The sequence below is a fragment of the Protopterus annectens genome, chromosome 17.part0 (assembly GCF_019279795.1).
Source record: "Protopterus annectens isolate FY-2018-M chromosome 17.part0, PAN1.0, whole genome shotgun sequence".
Lineage (NCBI taxonomy): Eukaryota > Metazoa > Chordata > Ceratodontiformes > Protopteridae > Protopterus > Protopterus annectens.
The window spans coordinates 700,487,070-700,504,994 of NC_056751.1; positions in this window are offsets into that span (position 1 = coordinate 700,487,070).

The window sequence follows — 17,925 nt, forward strand, 5'->3', positions numbered from 1 at the left end:
GTGGTGCCAGTTCACTTTGTAATTCATGTAGAACACAGCCAGGGATATTATCAGGTCCCATGAAATCTGTATTCTTGGCTTTGGACAGTGTGGTTTTTACCTGTATAGCTGTGATAACAGGGACTTGGCATTCCTCAGGTATTGTGATAGGCCCATTAGGGGGTGAAAGGGGGGTAAAGTTCGCACTGAACCTGTCGGCCAATATGTTGGCAATATCAGTTGGTTCTGTATATGTATTGCCATTGTGTTGTAACTCAGAGCAGATCCTCTTGCCATATAGATTCTTGACATAACTTATAGAATGCTTGTGGTTGTCTTTAGAATCTGCAGCAATTTTGTTTTCATAGCTAGCTTTAGAGGATTTGATGATGGATCTCAGTTTTTTGCTGAGGCTAATAAGGGAATTTTTCCAGTCTTGGGAATTCACCCTTTTTTGCAACAGTTTTTTTCTTCTGTTGCAGAGTTTGTTTATGGTGGGGACCACCAGATTGGCTTCCTTGTTTTGGAGGGTCTTGGTTCTGGTTGGTATGGCCCGTTCCATTCACTTGTGTATGTGCTCATACAATGCATTGGTGTATGATTCAGCAGTCATCCATCTATTTTCCATTTGCATGGGTGTCGTGAAGTTAGCCACCTCTGTTTTTAGAAGCCCAAAATTGGCTTTGGAGAAGATTTTTACAGTGGTTTCCTTTGGGGGGGTGAGGGTGGGATGTGGATATCCATGGTGATTAGCTTGTGGTCAGATCTGACTAGGGAGGAGCTGATTACTGGTGTAGAGCAATGGTCGCCCATGTTAGTAATGACAAGGTCAAGGATGTTTCTACCCCTGGTGGGGGTAAGAATGAGTTGGTCCAGGGCGTTGGAATTAATGAATTCCAGAAAACATTGAGCAAGTTTGTTGGTACATGAGTAATTTTCCCAGTTAATGGAGGGGTAGTTAAAGTCTCCCAGTATAATTGTACTGGGTTGTACTGTAATATTTTCCAGTGTGTTTAGGAATGTGGAGTGGGAGTCTTGGGACATGGTGGGGGATCTACAGCAGGCTACAACCTGGATTGCAGTTTAACCCAGTTAGTTGTACCTGAAGTATCTCTTGTGCGTTATGTTGGGCTACTAGTGTGGAGGTGTGCATATCCTTTATGAATATGGAGAAACCACCGCCTTTAGTGCGTCGGTCCAGGTTTAGGGGCCGAAAGGTGTGGCATGAATTATAGCCTGGTAGTGCTAGGGTGCTCTACGGAGCCTGTGGTGTCTTTTCAAGTTTTAATATGCAGTTAAAAGCAGAATACAAGTAAAATACAGTGTAAAGAAAAACAAATCACAGTATACAAAATAGAAAAAGGCAATAAAGCAATACAGAATACAACAAATAAAAAGCAAACCAACCTTTCCCTCACAGAAAACTGCAGCAGAGTCTGGGTGAGCCTTTCCAGTAAAGCTCTGAAATGTTTTATTTTACCCCTTAAATAGAAGGTTTAGTTCCTAGCTCCACCCCCTCAGTTCACAGATGATTAACCATAACTGACCTCTTCTAACTTTAGTGTAACTCCTTAATTGATCTGTTTTAATTTCTCTCTGACTCACAAGAGACAGAGCTGTTGTGTCTTTTCAAGTTTTAATATGCAGTTAAAAGCAGAATACAAGTAAAACACAATGTAAAGAAAACAAGTCACAGTATACAAAATAGAAAAGGGCAATAAAGCAATACAGAATACAACAAATAAAAAGCAAACCAACCCTTCCCTCACAGCAAACTGCAGTAGAGTCTGAGTGAGCCTTTCCAGTTGCTATTATTTATTTTTACAGAACCAAAGAGATACTTTGCACTACTGAGGGAGTGCTGTTTTGTGGGGGGTTGTGACATCTGGCAATTTATTGTGAAAAGAAAAGGTATACTCAGTGTAGGGAATAAAGTAATCTCAAACATGACTGTAAAAATTACTGCGGATTATAAAGTAATTTCAAACTTGATTGTAAACATTACTGCGGATTATAAAGTAATCTCAAACATGATTATAAACATTACTGTGGATTATCAGGTACTCTCAAACATGACTGTGAATACATGAACCTCATCAGAGCTGATGAAGTTGATGCACTTTGTGAATGAAAGCACTTATCTCTCATAGTTTTAAACAAGTTTTTTATTTCAAAAAGTTTCTAGATTAAAGTTCTTCTGGAATTTATCTGCAGCAGTTTGTTTCCTTGGGCCTTCCATTTGCGTTTTTATCTGTATTTTTTCGGTTTGTTTTTTGGCCTAGTTTGTTTGGTAATCTCAAACAAGATTGTAAACATTACTGCATATTATCAAATAATCTCAAACATGACTGAAAACATTACTGTGGATTATAAAGTAATCTCAAACATGACTGTAAACATTACTGTGGATTATGAAGTAATCTCAAACATGATTATAAACATTAATGTGGATTATAAAGTAATCTCAAACATGACTGTAAACATTACTGCAGATTCTAAAGTAATCTCAAACATGTTTGTAAACATTACTGCAGATTGTATAATTCTGTCAAACATTTGGATTGACTGTGTTGCTGAATAAGAAGATTCAGCAAATAAAAGTAGAAACTGAACAAATTGTAGCACAGATCATTAATGAGGAATGCAGTTCAAAAAGGAAACACAGGCTGTTGACAGTGGTCAGGTGGTCCACACATCATACCTTCACCTGGCCAAGGCATTTGATACCATCCCCCATGGTAGTTAATAAGGCCAATGCTTTACAAATTGATCCCTGTGTAGTAAGATGGATAGCAATTGACAAAAAGTCAAAACCCATACAGTGTAGGTAGCTGGTATCTTATCAGAGAGTATGAAGGTCACCAGTGGTATCCAACAGGGCTCAGTGCTGAGACCTCTTTTATTTCTCATTTACTTTTCTGATCTCCAAAACAAGAAGCAAGACATCTGGCTAATCAGATTTGCAGACAACTGTAAACTGGGAGTCATTGTGAAGTCTCCCCTTTATACCAAAGCCCTTCAGAAGAACTTACACTTGTAAATACAGAGTGGATTAAAATGGGATCAAATTAAATGCTAACATATGTGATATTGTCACATTTGGTAAGAATCCCGTCAGAATGCAACATAGACAACACCCCATTCTAAAATAAGAATGGCACTGAAGACCTTGGGGTTAGGTTGATAACTCTCTCACTTTGATCATCATGTAACAATGATTAGCACAGCTAATTTCCAAAGGAGTATAATCCAGATCTAAAGACATCATTGCATTGATTAATTTGATTAAGCCAGTCATGAAAATACAATTCCCCTTTGGGATGCACCTCACTTGACATATCAAACAAGAAAGACCTCAGAGGTTCCTAACTAAGAAGATCACTGGCTTAAAAGCCGTGAACTTGCAGAAAAGACTGGAAGCACTGTTCCTTTATTCAGTATATAGGTACCTGAAGAGAGATCTATGCCTTGTTGTCCTTGCCATTAGGGAAGCAGTAGTCCTGGATCTCTTGAATCTCCACAAATCAAATACTGGAATCAGGAATTTAAAATTTCATCTGCAAATAAATAAAACGTGGTGAAATGCAGCACATTCCCTACCTCTGGAATAGACTCCCACTGCAAATCAAGCAGTGTGATACATTATCTTCCTTCAAACAGGAACTGTTTGATTAGATGGGTATTCACAAATTCAGCCCAGGCAAGACCGGCTTAGCCTTCCTTGAAAAAAGGAGGCAAAGTCTCAGGGTAGGTATTGGCAAGATGTAAATGCTTGCAAGACTCAGCTGCCACATATTTCCTATGATTCCCATGCATAAAATAGAAATGAATGAAATATAACTACTGATAAATTAGAAAGACAAATTATGTGTGAAGAAAAAAAGTATAACGGCAGTAAGGGTAAGGGTAAAAAGAAAAATGGGAAGACTGATAATAAAATAAAACACAATGCAGCAATGCACTGAGATGATTGTGAGTGATGTTACCTACAGTGAGACTGAAGATATAGCTAACCAACTGGCTGATAAGTTCAGCTCTAACGTTATCCCTCTTGCCCCTCCTTCTGTCCTTCAAGATATACCTAAATCAGGAGCACCTCCAGCTATCACACAAGACCAAGTCCTAAAACTGCAATCAAAAGCTAAAAATACTGCATCAGCGGGTCCTGACAATATCCCTGGATACATCTTAAAGAGCATGCAGCATGATTTAGCCACACCCCTAACAACACTGTTCAGCCTCAGCCACACCCCTAACAACACTGTTCAGTCTCAGCCACACCCCTAACAACACTGTTCAGTCTCAGCCACACCCCTAACAACACTATTCAGCCTCAGCCTCCATACAGGTTTTGTACCAAATGAATGAAGAACAGCTACAGTCATTCCCCTGCATAAGGGAGGACCTTCAACAGACCCAGGCAATTACAGATTCATATGTCTGACCAGCTTCATATGCAAAGCCATGGACTTATCATGAAATGAATCTTTCATGGCATAGGGCAGGGGCGGCTCATGCTATAGGACTGCAGAACTACAGCCCTCCCACCTGTAAAAATTAATAAATTCCCCACATAAAAAAAAAAATAAAAAATCTTTTCTTTCACGAGTAGTCCCGGACTCCGCACATGCGTGCATAGTTCTGACTGCTGTCAGAGGCAGACCAGAACTCCACGCATGCATGCGTGCTCATTCCCTGAACTCCAGACTGCTCTCTTAGTCCAGATAGGGAAGGCAAGAAACTCCGCCCTTCCACCCCAGAGGTCTGTGCAGTGACGACCGCACAGACCAGAAGGTCACCGGACTACATCGCCCGCAGGCTGGAGGCTCCAGCCTATTCAAGTCTCATGGGGACCCACTAGCAGGATGCTCCAGCCTACTCACGTCTCGCAGGAGAACAGCATGCACGGGCCGTTATGGAGAGTACAGACGAGACAGATGGAGGACTTAGCTGGGCTGCTGCAGAGGATCGCTACGGAGGACAGAATCAGCAGAGGATGTAGCTGGACAGGATCGCTACAGGGGACAGAATTAGCAGGTGTGTGCGGGCCGTTATGGACAGTAGAGATGAGACAGATGAAGGATTTAGCTGGGCTGCTGCAGAGGATCGCTACGGAGGACAGAATCAGCAGAGGATGTAGCTGGACTGGATCACTACAAAGACAGAATTAGCAGGTGTGTGTGTGTGTGTGTGTGTGTGTGTGTGTGTGTGTGTGTGTGTGTGTGTGTGTGTGTGTGTGTGTGTGTGTGAAATGCCCCAGGAGCTACATGGTGGTGGGTAGAGAATAAGGCTTGAACCCTGTACCTTGGACCCAAAGTGGCAAGAGCCTGAATTCCCTATGCACCACTATTTGTTAAAAATTTGCAAATTTTTGCCTCATATTTGTTCTGTTCCTCATAAAAGTTATGGTTTCTGTATTTTTGTTTCTTGGCACAGTCAGTGGTGCAGTGGTGCACTGGTAGCATTGTTGCCTGATAGCTACAGGTTCTCTGGTTTGATTCTTGGCTGAGGAGTCATCTGTGTGGAGTCTTGCATGTCCTCCCTGTGTTTGTGTGAGTTTGCTCTGGTGTCCTCCCATCTTACAAAGACACGTGTTTGGAGTGTTTCTCCCTGGGCCTCTGCAGAAAATTGGCTTTTGTTCCAAGTCAGACTTTCCTGGTTAACAAATTTTAAATAAAAATGACAAGCATTTGAATTTCAGACTTCATATTCTTCAGAAAGTACATGGTAACACAAAACCTTTTATTCTAGCAATTTTTGAAGTTTATAAGATGGATATCTGAAATTTGTTCCTATTTTTGGGACTGTATTCCCCCATTATTGGCTTTGTCCAGGTTTGTTGTGCTAAGGTTGAGAGCTATGGTGAGAACTGAATTCACTGAATATGTTTGGGGGCTGTATTCCCCCGTTACTGGCTTTGTTCAGGTGTTTTGTGCTAAGAGGTTGACAGTTATGGTGAGAACTTAATTCACTAAATGGTAACCATTTAAGTTTCAGTCTTCCTCTCTTTCATAAAACAGATGATTTGGTGTAGTGGTATGTTGCTCTGACTGTTTTACACAGTGTCCTGAGTTCAATACTTGGCAACAAAATGTATGGTGGTAGCACGGCATTTTATTATAGCAACTTTTCAACATTATACAAGCAATGTTTAAAATGTATCCCTGGTTTTTGGGTTTTTGTTCCCCCCCCCCAATAAATTTTGGCTTTTTCCAGATTTCTTGTGCTACAAAGTTCAGAGATACAGCTGAGTGTCAAGTAGATTTTACAAGAAGCTGATAGCTACAGGGGAACAAAAGTTTAGTGCTGCTTACTTACTTTTGATGCAGAAGGCTCTGGGTTCTACTCCCACAGTAGGTAGAAGCATTGCTGATACTGTACTGTGCTGTAAAGGGGGTGGATGCTGCAGTCCTTTTTGGCAAAGATACCTAGTAATTATAAACCTGTTATCAGTTTGCCATCCATTCCTTATTGCAATATTACTAGCTTATCATTTTTTAATGCAACATATGCAATTTATTCCTCAAGGGCAACAGGCACTCTTTTTATAGATGAAACAATGAAATAGTAGAGTTTTAAGATGGAAATGTTCTGAACTGGGCAGTTTTGTCATTATTGGTGCATGCATTTTGTTTCATTGTTTACTATAAAAATGTTCTGAATTGGGCAGTTTTGTCATTATTGGTGCATGCATTTTGTTTCATTGTTTACTGGAAAAATGTTCAAAATACTACATTTAAAATGTCCTCTAACAACTGTACTGTATTGTACAAAGAATATAATTTAGTACAATGAGGAAGGCGTATCAAAGAACACATGTATGTTTCATGTGCAAGGGGCCTATGATTTGAAAACAGCCCAAAGTTAATCTTTATCTGCCACTGGCAAATGTATTTTCTTTGAATGTGGGTTTCAATGCTGTTTCATTGAATGTGAGTTTCAAGGACAGAGAAGTTTTAATGCTAAGTCTGTTTTCATTGTGAGACTGCATTGCTTTGTTTAGCAGATGTCTTAGTGTTTGTGCTGTAAAATGCAAAATAAAACTTTCAAATGAAATCCAAGTCATCACAGAAGTAAAGCAGTATGCACATTAGTGTTTATGGTAAATGGAGTGAAATAGCCAAGTAATCGATCATTGGAATGGCAGAAATCGACCATGATTTTGTGAGGGGGGGGAGGGTGGCAAACTCAAAGACAGCCCCAGCTGAACTATACCTCCCAATTGTCCAGATTTTCACAGAATGAATAGATTTTTGCTTCTTATTTTTGGTTTGTTCCTCATAAAATTTGCGGTTTTCTGGAAAATCATTTAGGAATTAAGTCACTAAATAATGACAGAAAAACAGCGTTTTGCTCGCTACCCACTCCTGTGCACAATAAATAATAGAATTAATAGCAGGAAAGGTTGTAGCACAGTTTAGGCAGAGTAGGTGCACTCCAAATATATCAATATACGTACTAAACAGTACGTTAATAGTCCCCAGCAGTTGTAATACTTCAAAGTTGAAAACAAGTTCTTTCGCAGAACAATGGCTTGCAAACAACTCAAAACAACAAATCAAGCGTTCAGCAAAAATAAAATACTTTTATTAATAGATCCGGCTAGCGCTTTCGACTAGGTCTTCATCAGGCCGTAACAGTTTATCAATGATAGACATTCACATTTATAGGAAACACTATTCAAATTTAAACATGTCATATCCTGTTAAGGTATACTGTCAGCATAAGGTGTCATTTCAAATGTCACCAAAAAGTAAAAATACTATGTTTAAACACTTGCATGACAGTTCTACTATTAATGATATCTAAATCAACATATAAATATATGTGTATACATCTAAATATATTAAAATTAATTCAGAAACATATGTTTCTATAATAATAAATAAGTTATTATGTTAGGAATATCTACATACATATATATATTATATTTTTTCTAGCTTTGTTTTTACTGTATTCATCTGCTCATCGTTTAATACCATGATTGTGCAAAGTATGATTTTTTAGTTTAGTCATATTCCATGAATGTATTAAACATTTTTTTTATTTTTTATTTATTTTGATTTTTCTTTATTTCTATATTTATGAGGATGAATTTTAAGATATGTATTATATTATGTATTAATTATGTTTATTAAATGTATAGAATATAGATTTTAGACATATGTATTTATTATTATAGAAACATGTTTCTGAATTAATTTTAATATATTTAGATGTATACACATATATTTATATGTTGATTTAGATATCATTAATAGTAGAACTGTCATGCAAGTGTTTAAACATAGTATTTTTACTTTTTGGTGACATTTGAAATGACACCTTATGCTGACAGTATACCTTAACAGGATATGACATGTTTAAATTTGAATAGTGTTTCCTATAAATGTGAATGTCTATCATTGATAAACTGTTACAGCCTGATGAAGACCTAGTTGAAAGCGCTAGCCGGATCTATTAATAAAAGTATTTTATTTTCGCTGAACACTTGATTTGTTGTTTTGAGTTGTTTGCAAGCCATTGTTCTGCGAAAGAACTTGTTTTCAACTTTGAAGTATTACAACTGCTGGGGACTATTAACGTACTGTTTAGTACGTATATTGATATATTTGGAGTGCACCTACTCTGCCTAAACTGTGCTACAACCTTTCCTGCTACTAAATAATGACACACTGAGTTTCAGACTTCATAACCTTCAGAAAAATGCATGCTAAAGTAAGACCTGTTATTCTATCAACTGTCTCAGTTTATACAAGAGCAATTTTAGTACTGTTTATATGTTCCCCCAATATATTTGGCCTTGTCCAGATTTATTGCATTAACAGGTTGAGAGGTACATGCAAATTGTTTTATAGAATTAGGCATAGCTAAACCTCTCAAATGTCCCTGATTTTGGCTCAAAATGTTGCTCTTCCCCTAATAATCCCTCCTCAAAATAGCAATTTTGGAAGAAAACATGGAGGGTTTGCAATTAAGAAATAACTGTAATAATCAGTTATAGATTACTTTTATTTCAGAAATGCATGTAGATTCTTTTATTTTGTCAGCTGCTCTAGTTAGCAGTACTAATATTTTAAAAAGTGTCCCTTCTTTGACAGGTTCCCAGCTGTATTGTGTGGCTATTTTATATTTTTGCATCACATTTTTGGTCCATTTTTCATAAAATTGTGTTTTTTGGCAAATTAGTGGCAAATCATTAAAGACTGAAGTTAGAAAATAATGACAGACATTTGAGTTTCAGATTTCATACCCTTCAGAAAATTAATTCTAATGCAAGACCTACTATTCTATTATCTTTCTAAATTTATAAGAGCAATATTTAAAAATTGTCCTTATTTTTGGGCCTTTGTCCCACTTCTATGTATGGATTTGTCCGGATTTCTTGCTCTGAGGTTGAGAAGTATGACAAATGTGTCAGGGCCATCACAGTCAGCCAGAGACATTTCAAATTGTGACATACGTGTTGCACCCCACTCCCCCATGTAGTGACTCTGGATGCAGTGTAAATGTGCAGAATATCCCACCATCCAAGGTAGACACAAGTACTACAGTGGCTTTTCATCTGTTCTTGATTTTGCAGAATGGTCTGGTTTCTGTCATATTTTTGTACTGTTGATTTATGCTTATCACTCAGAAAGTGCCTGTTGCTCTGTGTTTAAGTAGCAATGCTTTAATGACCATCAGGTAAGCTTGCCTGAGATCATAACAAGCAAGTAAGCTTTAATAAGCATACTGTTAAAGAATTGCCAACATTTAAAGCCTTTCTGTTGTTGCCATGCAGAGAATACTTAACTAGATAATGTATAAGCCTTGGGTATTGAAATGCATATGACAGTATTTGTAATAAAGGACAGGATTACATTAATTTAAGAAGCTCATTACACTTGTTGGAGACTTCCAGTGATCTCTGAGGGCTTTACCCGTAAACTAAACAGAATGCCATTCATGTGTGGTCCATAACCTGTACAGTAATCCTTTAAGCAATGTATCTTGAGCTTGTTTCTTGTTTCCTTTTCATTTTTTACTTTGATCATGTTTTCCCCATGAAACAAGTAGATTGATGTCAGGCAGCAGGTCTTTTTTTGGGTAAGAAACATTTTTACAAGTGGGGGCATCACAGAGATTGCTACTTTCAGCATGTTACTTGGCACTTTAATAAAGCTGAATATAAATTATAATTAGAACTGCAGTGCAAGGAAAAGTGGTTTGAGTTGAGTGCTGCTTGTTTTTATTATACTTGATTTTGACTGGCATTCCAGTAATGTATTTAAAAAGTAATTTATATTTTCATGCCTCACAACCTTTTTGTTTCCATCTAGATATTAAGTAAGCTGCCATGTAGCCAATGCATTGAAATATTTTTATTCTTTTACACTTCATTTTGTCATAATTGGACTCTCATAATGATGGTTTGGCACCCAGGGCAGCGTATTTAATTAAAGTAAGTTTTCTGGTTTTGAGCATAGCTCCTCCCCTTTCTAGTTGGTCACACCCCTTCCCATTGACCCCACCCTTTCAGCTGTCTCCTGCAGCCCCCTTTGATTTGAAGTCACCAGTCGCCACTGGCAAAAAGAACTTGTAAACACTAGATCTATCTCAGTTTGGATTCAATGGCAGATCTTGCTTACTCACCCTAGTGGATTTTTTTGAAAAGATCACCAAAGCAATGGATGAAGATAAAATGGTACACACCACATACCTCAACCTGGCCAAAGCTTTTGACACAATTCCCCACTCAGGCATAGTAGAAAAGCAAAATAAACTGGGAATAACCCCCTATGTCACCCATTGGATTGCTAACTGGCTTGCAGATAGGATACAGATAATCAAAAATAGGGGAAGTTACCTCCACAAAGAGATCAGTCACCAGTGGACTCCCCCAGGGTCCTGTGCTGGAACCTCTCCTGTTTGGCATCTACTTTTCTGAAATAAAAGTCAATACTAAAGGGCTCTGGCTGACTAAGTTTGCAGATGATGGCAAGCTAGGAACAATTATTGAATCCCCAAATGACATAGCCATCCTGTGGGAAGGTTTGTCTCAAATAAATAACTGGTGTAAAATCATGGTCTAAAACTGAATGTCAAAAAATGCATTATTGTTTCCTTTGGGATGTCATCTACCCCAGGGAAGTAACACATTTGAGAATATGCTCCTAAGAGTTGTCCCAGTTGTTTCGGATTTTGGAACTATTGTGGACAGTGGCCTAATTTTTGACCAGCATGTGTCTATTGTTGTAAGAAAGATCTTCTATACTGTACAGCTTATAAACAAAGGGATTGTGTGTAGATCTAGGGACATCATTGTCCCCCTTTACTAAGCCCTAATTAGGCCAGTCATTGAATATAATGCCTCCGTTGCCATGTATCTGTCTAGACACATGCAATAATAACTGGAGCACCCACAGAGATACCTTACTAAAAGGGCAGTGCAATCGTGTAGTGGTAAATGTTGTTGCCTCACAGAAACGGGTTCTCTGGTTCGATTCTCAGCTGGGGTGCCTCCTGTGCCGAGGCTGCATGTCCTCCCTGCATTCACTTGGGTTTCTTCTGGGTGCTCTGGTCTCCTCCCACATTTCAAAGACATGCATCTGAAGCATTTCTCCCTGGGCCTCCACTGAAAATGGGCTCTGTCACAGTCTGACTTTCCTGGTAAACAAATGTTAAAATAATAAAAAAAGGATACAAGGCCAACACAACATGCCCTATCAAAGTGCTGCCACTATACTCGGTATCCTAGAGACTGCTAAGAGGTGACCTGTTTCTGACATACAAGGCATCCTCTGACCCATTACTGATGGATTTACTGCACATCAGTCCTGTACTACTAATGGACAGATGCAGCTCCTAAATACTTTATTTCATGCATTGGTATCATCAAATTATCTGTGTTATGTTCCCAGTTATTCTCTTTATGGGTAATATACAGATATCACCCATGGGATGGGTAAGGCCAATCTAAACCTAAATGTGATAGGCTATTCTGAGTATTAAAAGGGAAATTGGCTAGACTTAAAATGACCCAGCAGCTAGCCTAGCACTCACCAGTGAACCTATAAACCTATAAAACAAAAATGGGGTATACATAGATGTTTATGAGCTATGCAAGAGAAGTGCAAACAGAGATGGAACAAGCACTAGGTGACCTAGGCAGCTGCCTAGGGCCCATGCTGGTTGGGGAGGGCTCTGACTTCTCTAAAAAAGTTTCCTGTAAGTAAATAAAAAAGTAAAATGTGGCAGGAGACTTCAATTTCTATCACTCACACAGCAACAGCACTAGGATTTTGCAGGAGACTTCCATTACACAGCAATCCCCAGAAACTACACATCCTAGACAGCCATCCATAACAAAAAAATGGGAAATTTACATATTACATCTGCATAGTAATGGACCCAAGACTGCATAGATTTCAATGAGTTTTAGCAAAGCCTGATTCCAGTGAGCATGTTTTAGATGCATACTTCTCAGCACAGTGTATGTGTGTGCTTGTGTGAGTGTGTGCGAGTGTGTGTAATTTCATAGTTAGAGACACTGTCTAGTTATGTGATTTTGCTCAAAGTCAAAACCCTGATCTTAATTATTGGCAAGCAAGTGCCTTAAACCACCACACAAACTGCCAAGTATCTTTTAATTTCATTTTTTTTTGCTTGTTTTTTTATTTTTGGTTTTAGAAATGATTACAGTCATGTGAGTGTTAAGTCAGAGAGTTTCACAGTTATGTTGTTAAGTATCAATGGTGCAACAATTAGCAGCATACCTGTTTTTGGTGCAGAAGGCTGTGGGTTCTTTTCCCACATCAGGTAGATTGATTCCTGACACACCATTTTTTAATATAACATAGGCAATTTATCCTTCAAGGGCAGCAAACAATGAATTTGTTGATGAAGCACTAAAATGCAAATTGCTTGCCAGCAGCAATGTCTTCATTAGTTACAGTTCTCTTTAATGCGGAATTATTCACATGGCTTTTACTTCTGCAGAGATTGTGCATATTGACTGATATTGGTGGATTACAATGACAGCAGTTTGAGTGGCCTTTTATGATTAAATGTTCTCAAATGGGTAGTTTTGTCATTATTGGTTCATATGGTTTGCTTCCCTGCTTACTGGAAAATGGGCCTGCTGCATATCCACAAGTCAAGCTCCACTTGAGTAACCCACATACGTGGCCTCAACCTGGTCTGTGACATCAATAGGACTTGTTGGTGGGACAGATTTGTGTCCCAGAGACTCCCCCTTTTGTGGAATGGACTCCCTTTCCACGTCAAGCAGAGTACCTCTTTACCTCTTTTTAAGTGCAACCTGGATAACTGGATGGGAAATAGAAAATACATCCCTGGGATTCCATCTGTGTCCCTGCTAGACAGGGGCATCAGGTGTTGATTTGTCTAAACATGGGCTAAATTCTTGGCTAGGTTTGCAAGGGCCTCAGGGCCACCTTTCAGCAATGGGATGACAGTGGCTGTCCTCCACTTGGCTGGGACGAAGTCGGTACTCAGGTTTTGATTGAATAGGGTGCCTAATGGTGCTGCAAGTTCCTGCCTGAATTTATGCAGGATGCAGCCTGGGATATTATCGGATACCATGGAGGCTGTATTTTTTTGTCTTTGAGAGGGCACTGATGACTTACTCCCTAGAGATAAGGGAAATGGGGCAGATACTGGGGATGGCCTGTTTTACTGATGACGGGGACAGAGGGGTGATGTTTTCACTGAACCTGTCTGCCAGCAGGTTGGCTATATCTACAGTATTTGTGTATGTGGTGTCCTTGACCATCAGTTCTGAGCAGATCTGGGTGCTTCCCTTAAGATTGCAGACATATGTGTAGAAGGGCTTATGATTGTCTTTAGTAGATGTGGCCAGTTTGGACTCAAAGTATGCTTTGGAGGATTTCACTAGTGCTCTTATTTACTTATTCAGGCTAAGGAGAGATTGCTTCCAATTAGGCACCTGCTCATTCTTGGTCCTGGACAGCAATTTTTTTCCTTTTATTATAGAGTTTATTTGTTGCAGATGCCCACTAGACAGGTTTACTCTTCCTTGAGGAGGGGGATTTTGTCCTGTTGGGTATTCCTGATTCCATGCAGCTATATAAATGCTCGTATAGCACTTTGATGTAGATTTGGACATATGTGCCAGTTTCTATGGAGGGGGAGAGGGCTGTGAAGCTGTTTATACCTTCCCTCAGGAGGTTGTAATCAGCTTTGGAGAAGTTTTTTTGTTTGTCCCTAGCTAGGGGGGAATCGGGGGAGATGGCAACTTCGAAAATGACCACTTTGTGGTCAGATCTTACCAGGGATGCTGCAGGGATTACTCTGGTTGGTTAATAGCAAGTCCTAGATATTTTCACCTTTTGTGGGGGTGTCGACCAACTGATCCAAGGCATTTGCATTGACAAAATCAAGGAATCTCTGGGTATTTGTGTTTTGGCATGAATATTTCTTCCAATCTTTGGTTGGATAGTTAAAGTCGCCCAGGATCTAGATAGATTTGGAGGCATATAGCCAGCTATGATTTGAATAGGGGTCTTGTCAATTGTTAACAGCACCTGGAGTGTTTCCTGTGTGTCATACTGTTTGACCAGCCTGGAGGTGTGTATGTCTTTTATGCATATTGCAACTCTATCTCCTTTTGCTTTGTTGTCTATGGTTTGGGGTCTGAATGTATGATAGGATGAGTAACCTGGTATGGCTGAGGTGCTCTCCACAGCTTTGAACCAGGTTTCTGTGACTGCACAAATGTCAACATCTTCCATTGTTAAGAATGCTTGCAATGAGTGCAGTTTCATGTTTAGACTCCTAGCGTTTAGCAGCATGACCTCTAATTTATGTTTTGGGTGGTAGTTTTGAGCTCCTGGCATTGCCTACAAAAGGCACTATGGGGAGGCAAGAGCCCGACAATTTGAAGGACAGGCCTGCTATACTGTCTCTTTCTTTTGGCTTTTCCCGGTTAGGGGTCACCACAGCGGAACTCCGGTCTGCTAATGATTGGCAGTAGATTTTTACGTGCTGGCTTACCGGGCCTAACGCACAACTTTCAATGAAGGAACGCCCATTCACGCATGTTGACACACAGAAGACGCTCTAACTGAGAATCGAACGTGCAACGTCTAACTGTGAAGCGACAACGCTACCGCGGCACCCCCACCACAGTACAGGCCTACTATACTAATTGTTTAAACTTGCTCAGTAAAGAGTTACTTACTTTCGAGGAGCAACCGAGGGACAGGAAGATGAAAAAATTTCAATGGGATAAGGGTGATTATGAACGGGGTAAACCTTTTGGTCCCAACAAAAATGTTAAATTTTTTAATCTGAATAGGAAATCTTCAAAAAGAAAGAGACCTAGGTCTATTCTGAAAAGGACCCCAGCTTGGTAAGTGGGACCTCTGCTAAGGATTCATCCTCCATGATGGATTCTGAGACATCATTTACTGTAGTGCCTCCAGCCCCGAAACGTAGCAATTCTGATACCCCTTTAGGGGCAGGATATGGAGGGAGGGAGAAAGCATCATGGATATAAACAGTGTAGAGACCTTATTGAAAGTGATGACAAACAAGTAAACAACTGTACTAATGTCGTGAATATTTCTTCAAAGTCTTTGACACAAGCTAAAATGCAGCTTTTAAATAAAGGACTCAACTTTGACCAGCAGTTTTTGTTTCGGAGGGTTCATTGGCACAAGACATTATAGATTTTTGTCATTTACTTAATCTTAGACTATATTTTGACCCTGGTTCCAATACTGCTGACTCTGATTGTTTCAGATTCCGCAGGTCCACATTTATGCCACCCATGCATCATTCAGTACATTTATTTCAACATATGGTTCTCAAAGATCTACATTTTCAGTCGCGGGAGTTTCAGATCAAATCACATAACCTTTCTAGGAATGAATAACAAATTATTTTGATTTACAACAAAAATCGGGATTTGGTTATTTTACCCGCTGACAAAGGGGATGCAATAGTAGCTATGGATTGGTGCAAATATGATTCCAAGGCCAGGAGACAATTGAACAATGGCAGGCACTGTATGTACATGCTCTTGGACCCTGGTCCAAGATTTAAACAGGAAATTGATCAGTATCTTTTGTTGGCTAAGGATGAAGGGATTATTTCCCAATTCACTTTGTACCATCTCACTGTCCCTGACCCCAGGCATCAAGTTTTATATTTGTTACCAAAAATCCACAAGAACCTACAGGACCCCCCCGGGTAGACCAATTGTATCTGGGTGTGGATCGGTTACTGAACCTTTGTCACATTTTCTAACTATACATCTTCGGCCACTTCTTTAATATGTCAGAGCTCATATTCAGGAGACAACAGAATTCTTGCAGTTAATATTGGATATTCAACTTGAACTGAGGTGGTTGTTATGCACGCTTGATGTAGCGTCTCTATATACCAATATTCCCCATTGGGCGGGTTTGTTGGCTCTTGAACATTGGCTTTATCATGCCGAGCTCTAGCCACCAGGCTTCAATACATTTCTTATTGGCCTTGCCGAACATGTTCTTACTAAGAACACTTATTACTATCAAGGGAAATGTTTTAGGCAGGTTCAGGGTATGGCTATGGGGGTGTCTTTTGCCCCCATATATGCCAGCCTTTTTATGGCCTATGTGGAAGAGCAGCTGATGTATGATGTATCTCATAATTTATACCTTGGGGAAATTGATATGTGGAGATGCTACCTCGATGATTGCTGGATGATTTGGAAAGCTGATGAGGGATACTTGTGTGAATTTATGGAATACATTAATGGTAATAAGTGGGGGATCCAGTTTACTGTCAATTATGATGTTCATCAAATCACTTTCTTGGATGTTTTCATTACAAGGAATTCAGATCATACACTGGATACCCAGGTTTTCCGCAAGTATCCACAATACAACCCATTATTACACACTTCCATCTTTCACCCACCCCATGTTACACGCAACATTCTGAAATCTGAGTTTTTGCGAATTAGATGCATTTGCTCCCACCCTCAGAAATATGAAAGCTATAAGTTGGACCTTATTAATAGGTTCAAATCCCATGGGTATAAAACAGGTACGATACTTTCAGCTAGTAACTTTGCATCTTCTATTAATAGGAATGATCTTTTGACATATAAGGATAAACAACAATCAGGATCATCTGAACTTAGATTGATTACCACCTAAGGACGTAATACCAATGTTTTGTTGGATATAGTGAACAAACATTGGAATATATTGTTAGTGGATGAAGGATTATCTGCATTCTTAAAAAATAAATGCCAATTTTCTTACTGTAGGGGTAAAACCATGGAATCCTACTTTAACCATTATAAACAATGGTAACTTTGGGAGAATTGTCACAAACTACCCTAACTGGTGATTGGTTGCAGGGGTGTTTTCCATGTGGTCATTTTGTATATTGTGCTAGGGTGGCTAAGTCCAAACAGTTTACTAGTAAAAATACTGGGTTGGTTTTTGATATCAGGTTTTTGGCTAACTGGGGAACTGATTGGGTTATTTATCTACCTGTATGTATTCCACTTTTTATATAGGACAGACCTCCCACCCTGTTAGGATAAGAATATCTGAACAGCTAAGTGATGTCAGATAAAAAAAAACAGTAATGCATTATATAAACACTCCTTGACCCATTCTACAGCAGCTTTCAGGTTTGTTATTATTGACAGGATAAGTGGGCTAATAAAATTGATTGGCATGACATGCTTAACAAGAAAGAAAAGAAGTGGATTATCAAGCTGGGAGGATTATTCCCCCCAGGTCTTAATGAACATTTATAACCAACCAACCATGGGGATTCTTTTTATATCATGTGATGATCTTTAAGCATAAATAGGCTTGTTTTTGCGATTTATTTTTACACTGAGGAAGGCTTAATAACTGGGCCGAAACCGGTCTGTTTTGCCTATATATGCTTTAATAAATTATATTTTGATTA